This window comes from Myotis yumanensis, unplaced genomic scaffold (assembly GCF_028538775.1).
Source record: "Myotis yumanensis isolate MYYU_CA2020_CCGP unplaced genomic scaffold, mMyoYum1.0.hap1 SCAF_14, whole genome shotgun sequence".
NCBI classification, from domain to species: domain Eukaryota; kingdom Metazoa; phylum Chordata; class Mammalia; order Chiroptera; family Vespertilionidae; genus Myotis; species Myotis yumanensis.
In genome coordinates this window covers 7,073,178-7,083,205 of record NW_027223765.1, presented here as the reverse complement: position 1 = coordinate 7,083,205, position 10,028 = coordinate 7,073,178, and the positions used below count along the sequence as shown (strand labels likewise).

Below are 10,028 nucleotides of genomic sequence, written 5' to 3'. Positions count from 1 at the left end.
AGAGTCTGCAGTTGGTGGTTCTGGGGAGAGAGCTAAGAGTCAGCAGCTGGGATCCCGTGCTGAGTCATTCCCCCATATTGCAGAAACCATCTTCCTCAAGCAGACCTTTCCCATTCATCCAGCATTAGCCTGGGGAGAAGCAATAGCCTCACCCATTGGAATACCTGTGGAGCTTATGTTCTGCTGAGGACATATAGCTAGAGGCTGATTACGTGACTGAAACTACTAGAAAGCCTGTAGGCAGAAGCAGATCTCTGGGTGCTTTGAATCTTTGCCTGACCTATTCCTGGACCTAGGGCTGGTAAAAGCAGACCTTGGTGCCCAGCTTGGTCCTTTCCATACACACCCAGGACCACAAGTTGTGGATCGCTGATACCGGTAGCTCCAAACAGGTTGCTCAGGGCTTGGCACAGACAGCATCTGACATTGACCTGCACCCAGTCCCTCCCAAGAGTCCCAGAACCAATATACCCAGTGGCCAGCTTCAGACAACAACAGAGCAGGACCCAATAAGCTTCACAAGCAGCATATCCCCAGGGAGACATTGGCAGGCACCAAACCCTGCTGAAGTGATGTCTGCTACTTGTGCTTTGTGTGATCAGCACCTACACGAAAGCCTGCATGCTGTGTTTGGGGTTGAGCCTCACTGTCAGCCAGCCTGAGGCTCCAGTACGAATGGGCCAATAGCAATCAAAACTCCATTACAGACTTGGCATCTGGTAACGCTAGAGAACGAACCAGCACATGACTATGAACAGGAAGAGGATGAAAAAAATAACCATTCACTACGCTAAGCCGAACCAGACTCGCAGCCACCATGAACAGCAAAGGTCAATATCCAATGCAGCCAACCTACCCTGTGCAGCCTCCTGGGAATCCAGTGTACCCTCCGGCCTTGCATCTCCCTCAGGCTCCACCCTATACGGATGCTCCATCTGCCTATTCAGAGCTCCATTGTCCAAGCTTTGTGCACCCAGAGGCTGCCACCATCCCCACCATGTCAGCAGCGTTTCCTGGCGCCTCACTGTATCTTCCCATGGCCCAGTCTGTGGCTGTTGGACCTTTAGGCTCCACAATCCCCATGGCTTATTATCCAGTTGGCCCCATCTATCCACCTGTTCAACCACCTGTGCTGGTGGAAGGCGGGTATGATGCAGGTGCCAGATTTGGAGCTGCGGCAACTGCTGGCAACATTCCTCCTCCACCCCCTGGATGCCCTCCCAATGCTGCTCAGCTTGCAGTCATGCAGGGAGCCAATGTCCTCGTAACTCAGCGGAAGGAGAACTTCTTCATGGGTGGTACAGATGGTGGCTACACCAGCTGATGAAGAAGCAAGGCCACTTCTGTACCAGGAAAGACATCACAGACCTTCAGCACTTCTCACAATGTAACTGCTTTAGTCAAATTAACCTGAAGTTGCAGTTTAAGACACATGCTGTTGGGGTGTCTGTCTGGTGCCCAAACTTTCAGGCACTTTTCAAACTTAATAAGGAACCATGTAATGGTAGCAGTACCTCCCTTGCCGGGAGCCGGTCCATCCTTGCTGCTTGACATAGTCGCTGCAGAGAAGAAACATCTGCACAGCATATGTTTCAAGGAACCTGGAGTATATGGCATACTGTTCTTAATATGTTTGCTCCCCTTAGCGCTATGTGTTTTAACCAAGGTCACCTCTATGAGAAAGGTTGTTTTCCCAGGTAGGGATTTTTCCCTGAAGTTAGGGAGGGAATAAAACCCCTTAACTAAGTGCCAGGTGGGTAGTTAATCACTTTAACTAAGAACAATCACGCTTAAGCTACATAATCTTTACTCCCTGGAATAAGAAACGCCCTAACCTTTAGAATAGAGATTGATAGGATTGGAATCAGCTGGTATAAATACAGATGTAACAAGACAACAGGACTCAGAACCTAGAGATAGGACTTGGCTGGAGATCCTAGACAGAACCTAGACACAGAACCTAGAGACAGAGCCTAGAGACAGGACTTGGCTGGAGATCCTATACAGAACCTAGACAGAACCTAGAGACAGAACCTAGGGAGAGAACATGGCAAAAGATCCTGGACAGAACCTGGCTCCAGAACTTGGCTGGAGATCCTGGAGGGAGAACCTCGCTATGCTGATGAACTGAACCCAGTCTCCATGTCATTCCTTCTTCGCCGACTCCGTCCACACCTTTGGGGACCCCTGGACCTGCTGGGGTTGGACCCCAGCACTCCCTAAAGCATTTTGAGGTAGGGAAGGTATCCATTCATAAAATGAATGTGGGTGAGACAGCCCTAAAGATCTTCCTTTAATTCCTCTGGAGTAATACTGTACCACACTGGCCTTTGCTTTTAGTAATAAAACATCAAATTAGGTTTGGAGGGAACTTTGATCTTCCTAAGAATTAAAGTTGCCAAATTATTCTGATTGGCCTTTAATCTTTAAGTCTTTGATTTCTATTGCTTGTTATAAGTGAAATGCATTAGTTGTCTGCCTTTTCTTTTCCATCTTTTGTCCCACTTCCCACGCCCAACCCATCTTCCATGCCCTCCCACCAATCTCCAGTGAATCAGTGGTGCAGAACAGAAAGCCAGTCAGACTAATTTCCTTCTCTTCTTGCACTTGTCCCCACTTGTCATCTTTAACTTGTCTTTCACAAGGATCCTCTGAAACCCCGTCTGTGACCAAAGCATAGATCCCGTTATTTATGGTTTTGCATCTTCTCAGGCTTAAGTGGAGGGTGCCTTTTGGACCCTCCTCATAGGCTGTCTCTTTATACATGAACCAAACCCAAATTTGCTTGGTGCCAGAAAAACAGCTTATGTGAACAAAGGATAGCAATACAAACTATAAACAACAGTTTGTTTAAAATGTGTGTGGGGGGGGGGGGGCAAGGAGGAGGGTGTATTTCATAAGCCTGATGACTTTAGAGCCAAATTTAAGGAGAGTTGTCAGATAAAAAATTGGTTACATTTATTGTCCAAGTGTCTGATGCAGCCACTCATGGCTCCCAATAATTCCTAAACTGGGTTAATGGGGTCATATTCTAAAACTCACCTGTGTGGGCTCATTAGTATGTGTGATTTTTTTAAAATATACTTTTATTGATTTCAGAGAGGGAGAGATAGAAACATCACTGATGAGAGAGAATCATTGATCACTGCCTCCTGCATGCCCCCCACTGGGGATTGAGCCTGCAACCCAGGCATGTGTCCTGCTGGGAAATAATCATGACCTCTTGGTTCATAGGTCGAATCTCAACCACTGAGCCACACCAGACAAGCAAGTGTGTGTTTTTAATGTAAGTGAAATCCATCTGTGTGATTCATATGTGAAATGTGTGAAAGACAAACACTGTATGATCTCACTTATATGTGGAATCTAAAAATATGGAACTCAGAGAAACAGGAGTAGAATGATGGTTGTCAGGAGCTGGGAGGTGAGAGAAATGGATAGGTAAGTCTTGACATGCATGTGCAGCTCAGACTATGGTTTATAGGCACTCCCACCAGCTTCCTTTTAGTGAGGAAATGGAAGCCCAGGGAAATCAGAAGAATAACTTGAGGCCAATCAGCAGTTGGGCAGGTAGACCACCCCAAGTCAGAAATTTACCTATCTGAAGTGTCCACTGTTTCTCTCCAGGTTACCAAACCTAGAGCAGATGCCTTCTGGGTAGACTCAGGGTGGGCAGCCATCACTCCTTCCTAAAGGGTTTTCCTCCAGGCTCTGGTTGAGCAGCAGGCAAAGCAAATTGGAATGACGGGTTGTTGGTTAGAGGAACTGTTTCCTCAATGGAAGCTTTGGGGCGCCCCTGTGTGGTTGTCACAGGAACTGCTGGTCCAGACTTGGACTGAGACAGGCAGGCAGCAAGGTCCTGGCCCTGTGCCAGACATACCATAGTCAGGGGTTCATTTGATCTTCAGCCTATTGGCCTGTGAGCTTCACTGGTTTGGTTCCCGGTCAGGGCACATGCCTGGGGTGGCAGGCTTGATCCCCAGTAAGGGGCGTGCAGGAGACAGCCCATCGATATATCTCTCTCATTGATGTTTCTATCTATCCCTCTCCCTTCCTCTCTCTAAAATCAATAAAAACATATTTTTTAAAAAAAAGCTTAAATGGAACATTTAATTCAGACCCTCAGGCTTTGGAACTGAGTAGTCATTTTTGGACCTTATAAAGGGCTTCCCAATTTTATTAAACCCAATGCTTCCAAATTATCATCTCAACATTGAATTAACACAAAAATTATTGAGATTTTACATTTCCTTTTTCATACTAATGGTTTTAAAATCTGGTAAGTATTTTGCACTTACATCACATTGCTATTGAGACTAGCCATACTTCAAATATAGCCACATGTGACCAGGGTGACTGTATTGGACAGGGCAGCTCTAGACATTATCATATTGAAACCACGGCCCTCAGAGACTGACCCACTTGCACAGGTTTCAGTCACATGCCAGAGGTGCTCACACGTGAGTATGGTTTCATTATTTCCTCTTCATAGAGGCGATCACACTTCATCACCACCTTCTTGCCTGCCTTCCCACTACACTGAAACATCATGAGGGAGGGAACTGTGTCCACCCACCGCCAATGCCACCACCTTCAATTCCCAGCAAGGATTTGCTGTCCGATTGCCTGCACAATTAGAGGAGAAGTGGCTATTTGCTCAGCACCCTCCCTGAGCTAGGCACTCAGTCACTTTATCATCATTCCCCATCACAGTCCCAGAGGGCCCACAGTCACACATTCATTATGGAGCATAACACCATTTCCGGAGGGAAAGCCACTTGCCCAAGGTCACCCATGTGGTAAGTACCCAAGTGGGACTAGAATCCAGGCCTGGTCGGTTCCCACACTTCGTGCCTTCCACCTCACCAAGGGCAGTCTCAGAGGGACTGTCGTCAGCCAGTCCAAGTCTGGTCTTTGGGGACAAGAAACAGCTATATTTTATTATAAATGTTTACCACTGTTCAGTTTTTTGCATATATTACTGGGATAAAAATTATTTATAAGTTTAAAATCCCCTATATACCACCTCTCCTCCCCCGAGGGAAAGTGCATGAATTAACCTTTATGTGTTTCATAGATCAGATAGCTATTTTTGTTTCTGCTCTGACGTTATCTGGAAATAAAATTATTTTGAGGTTTTCAACAAACCTGCTGACGTTAGAAATTTCTGTATCTCTCTTGCTCATGTGAAGGACTTTGTAATTATCCCTTCTTTGAATTTCCCACCTCCTGGCAGTTATCAGAGCTGGACAAAATGCCCAGTCCACACCAAGTAGTGGGCATAGTGTTTTGGTAAGAGTGTTGAGATAAGACTTAGTTATAAAACAGTTGGTTAGAATGAGAGTTCTGTTCAAAAAGAAACAACAGGCTCAAGGTGGAGTCCCTTGTCCCCATCACAGCAAACCAAGATTTTTTTAAAAAATACATTTTATTGATTTTTTTACAGAGAGGAAGGGAGAGGTATAGAGAGTTAGAAACATCGATGAGAGAGAAACATCGATCATCTGCCTCCTGCACACTCCCCACTGGGGATGTGCCCGCAACCAAGGTACATGCCGTTGACCGGAATGGAACCCGGGACCCTTGAGTCCGCAGGCCGACGCTCTATCCACTGAGCCAAACCGGCTACGGCGCAAACCAAGATTTAATTGCAATTTCACCTCCTTCTGGATATGTGACCTTGAACCAATTTTTGTTCATTAAGAGTTCTGATCTGTAGCAAGTCCCCCAGTATCTCCTGAAACCTAACATTTTCATAGAGTTCTGGTGCTCAGGCAGCTGGCTTTGAGCCAATCTTGCCACTTATTAGCTCTGTGACCTTGGACAAGTTATTTAACTGATTTAAACTTGTTTCCTCATTCTCAAAATGGAAATAATTATAATGTCCCCATTTCTTAAGAGTTTTGGTGAGGATTAAACGGGACAATGAATGTATGTGATAACGTATGTAGTATTTACTTGGATTGGCCAATAAATTAGCTATGGTCAGTATTATTTATAAGAACAATGTTGATCCTATGCAAACACCTGTATATGCAGTTAGCGTAAGTGGTATTAAAAATAATATAACACATTAAAAATAATATTTCATGGGGTTGGTATTAGATAGATTGTAGTTCAGATCTGAGTCAGTTACTTGCCTTCTCTAGGATTCAAGTGCAGTGATCAAGCAAAGTTAAGGTGGTCTGTGCACCCCACTGGGGCTTATGTTAGTGCAGACCTCACATATCTGGGCCTACATTGATGAAACAAAATTCACTTGCTGAGATTTTTGAAATTTGATGAATAGAATTTGAAAATCAGCTTTCATCTTAGGGCCATATAGACAGCATATACAATGCAATAATGTCCATGATATAAAGAGTTCCTCTATGTCAATAAGAAAAAGGCAACTGAATAGAAAAATGGGCAAAGGTTCTGTCAGAAGAAATAGAACAAAATGCTACCTGTATGAAAAGATTTCCTAGCAGTAATACTCAAATAAGTGGAGACATTTTAAATAATACAACTGGTTGTTTTGGTGTATGAGAAACAAATTAATATTGGTGTTTGTTTGCTTAAATTAACCTTTTTATTTTGAGATAATCATAGATTTACATGGATTTTAGGTAATAATACAAAGAGATCAGATGTACCCTTTACCTACTGTCCCCCAATAAGTGTCTTGCAAAATTATAGAATATGTTTACAACCCAGGTATTGACACTGATACCGTCAGGATACAGAGCAATTCTATCACCATAATGGCCTGTAATGTTGCTTTTTAGACTCATACCCTAGAACAGGGGTGGGCAACCTTTTTGTGAGTGCGTGCCAAAACCAGCAAAATCTCTGACTCAAAATTCTTCTGCATGCCAACCCTAATTTTTTGAGGACATGTTACACCTACTTGATATCTCTTAAGATGTACGTATGTGAAGAACCTTGAAGAAATAATAAAATTCATTCGAGCGACAAAAACACAGTATATGATGATGAAAAATACATTTATTTTTTAATGTACACATGTACACTGATAGTCCAACAGAAAACTTTATGACTCCGTTTGATATTATCAGTGGGACTTTTGCTGCTGCATCACTGATGACAGAGATTCTACATCAGGTTTATATTTCGTGACCTTCAGAGATATGCACAAGCTACTACTTTCATCCGTCAGGCTACTCCCATTATGAGACTTAAACAAAATTCATCACTGAGAACAAAGATTCACAAGCGTATGTGGATGAAACCAAAACACTGGTCGGATCTAGGAAGGCAGGGAGAGTTAAGGCAGAGGCATAGAAATTGCTCTTCCCCTCTCTCGTCAAACCATGTCTGTGGTCTTTAAGATAATTTGTTATGTAAAATTATTTATTTATCTCAGATGCACCTACACTGAATTTATCTGAAAAACAAAAAAGTCAATATTAAGAAAAAAATGTAGAGGGAGAAACCAAGATGGCGGCATAGGTAAACACGGGAGTTTGCTGCCTCGAACAACCACTTCAAAAATACAACTAAAAGACGGAACGGACATCATCCAGAACCACAGGAAAGCTGGCTGAGTGGATGTTCTACAACTAGGAGGAAAGAGAAAAGCATACCGAGGCTCAGAGGAGACGCAGTGCTGAAGTAAAATACTAAGGTTCGGAGTGCATGTGGAGCGGGCTGGAGGCTGAGGGCGTGGTTGTTTTCAATCGGGAGGGAGTCTCAGGCTCTGAGCTCCAGTTCCGGGCGAGTCTCTAAGGACCCAGACTCATACGGGAGAAGCGGGACTGTCTGGCATCGCTCAGAACCCTAGGGCAGCTTTCTCTCCGTGGGGCTTGCAGCGACTACTGGGACACTGAGAAGCAGAGCCTCTGAGGGCAAGACTGAGAGCAGCCATAATTGCTAACCCCGCCCTGTTGATCCAGTGGGACCCGCCCCGCCCAAGCCCTGCAGGGAGGCTTTTGCTGGATAGCCTCAGGCAAAGGCTAGATTAGCACCTCCCTAGAGATCCAGGAGCCAGGAAGCCCAGAGGTCAGAGTGGGACCATCCAGCTTTAAGCTCCGTGGAACCATAAAAGACACACTCAGGAGGCAGACTCAGTGAGCACCAAAGCCCCATCGAAGCAAGTCTAGCCCCAGAGGGGTGTCTCCAGCACAGAAGTTCTCCCACCGCAGACACAGCTGATTCTCACAGCCAATTGACCTGGAGGTCAATTCCTCACAGTGATAACTACAACAATCAAGGCTTAACCACAACAAGACTGTGCACAAAGCCCACAAGGGGGTGCACCAAGAGTGTCTACCTTAGGTAATTGGGACACTTAGCACAGAAAGGCACTCTATCGACACAGCGAAGCATAAAAAAATGCCGAGACAAAGAAACAGGACACAAACGACAGAATTGGAGGAAAGCAAACTGTTGGATATAGAGTTCAAAACCACACTTTTAAGGTCTTTAAAGAACTGTTTAGAAGCCCTCGAAAAGACTGGTAAGACCGCCGATAAATGTAGTGAGATCCTCAAGAAATCTAATGAGACCCTCGATGTTGTGATAAAGGACCAACTAGAAATTAAGCATACACTGACTGAAATAAAGAATATTATACAGACTCCCAACAGCAGACCAGAGGGTCGCAAGGATCAAGTCAAAGATTTGAAATACGAAGAAGCAAAAAACACCCAACCGGAAAAGCAAAATGAAAAAAGAATCCGAAAATATGAAGATAGTGTAAGGAGCCTCTGGGACAGCTTCAAGCGTACCAACATCCGAATTATAGGGGTGCCAGAAGATGAGAGAGAGCAAGATATTGAAAACCTATTTGAAGAAATAATGACAGAAAACTTCCCCTACCTGGTGAAAGGAATAGACTTCCAAGTCCAGGAAGCGCAGAGAACCCCAAACAAAAGGAATCCAAAGAGGACCACACCAAGACACATCATCATTAAAATGCCAAGAGCAAAAGACAAAGAGAGAATCCTAAAAGCAGCAAGAGAAAGAAAATCAGTTACCTACAAGGGAGTACCCATACGACTGTCAGCTGATTTCTCAACAGAAACTTTGCAGGCCAGAAGGGAATGGCAAGAAATATTCAAAGTGATGAATACCAAGAACCTACAACCAAGACTACTTTATCCAGCAAAGCTATCATTCAGAAGTGAAGGCCAGATAAAGAGCTTCACAGATAAGAAAAAGCTAAAGGAGTTCATCACCACCAAACCAGTATTATATGAAATGCTGAAAGGTATCCTGTAAGAAGAGGAAGAAGAAGAAAAAGGTAAAGATACAAATTATGAACAACAAATACACATCTATCAACAAGTGAATCTAAAAATCAAGTGAATAAATAATCTGATGAACTGGTGATTGTAATAGAATCAGGGACATAGAAAGGGAATGGACTGACTATTCTTGGGGGGAGGGGGAGAATGGGGTGTGGGGGTGAATGAAGAGATTAGACAACAATCGTGCACCTATGGATGAGGACAGTGGGTGGGGAGTGAGGGCAGAGGGTGGGGTTGGAACTGGGTGGAGGGGAGTTATGGTGGGAAAAAAGAGTAACTAATGTAATAATCTGAACAATAAAGATTTAATAAAAAAAAAAAAAAAAAAAAAAAAGAAAAAAATGTAAATGGAAGATTATAAGAGAGGGTTTCGCGTGCCAGCAAAAGTTACTGGCGTGCCATGTTTGGCACGCGTGCCAGGGGTTGCCCACCCCTGCCCTAGAATGTTATATATATGGAATCATACAGTATGTAAATATTTGGGATTGGCTTTATCTTTTTTTCTTTCCACTTAGCCCAATTCTTCAGAAATTCATCCCACTTATGATGTGTATCAATAGTTTGCTCCTTTTAACTGCCATTTGGTATTGAGTGGTTTGTTTGCTTGCTTTGAACAACTGGACCATTTAATAAATTATGCTGGCCAAACTGGTTATCCATGTGAAATAAATTTTTTATTTTATTATTATTATTTTGTTGTTGTTATTCCTCACCTGATATTTTTCCATTGATTTTTTTTTTTTTTTTTTTTTTTTTTTTTTTAGGGAAAGTGGAAGA

The 10,028-nt window shown here is 43.6% G+C and overlaps 1 pseudogene; it reads left to right on the top strand.

Moving 5' to 3' along the window:
* Positions 1-813: 813 nt before the first annotated feature.
* LOC138992326 (DAZ-associated protein 2 pseudogene) lies at positions 814-1,324 on the top strand (annotated as a pseudogene).
* The last annotated feature ends 8,704 nt before the right edge of the window (positions 1,325-10,028 follow it).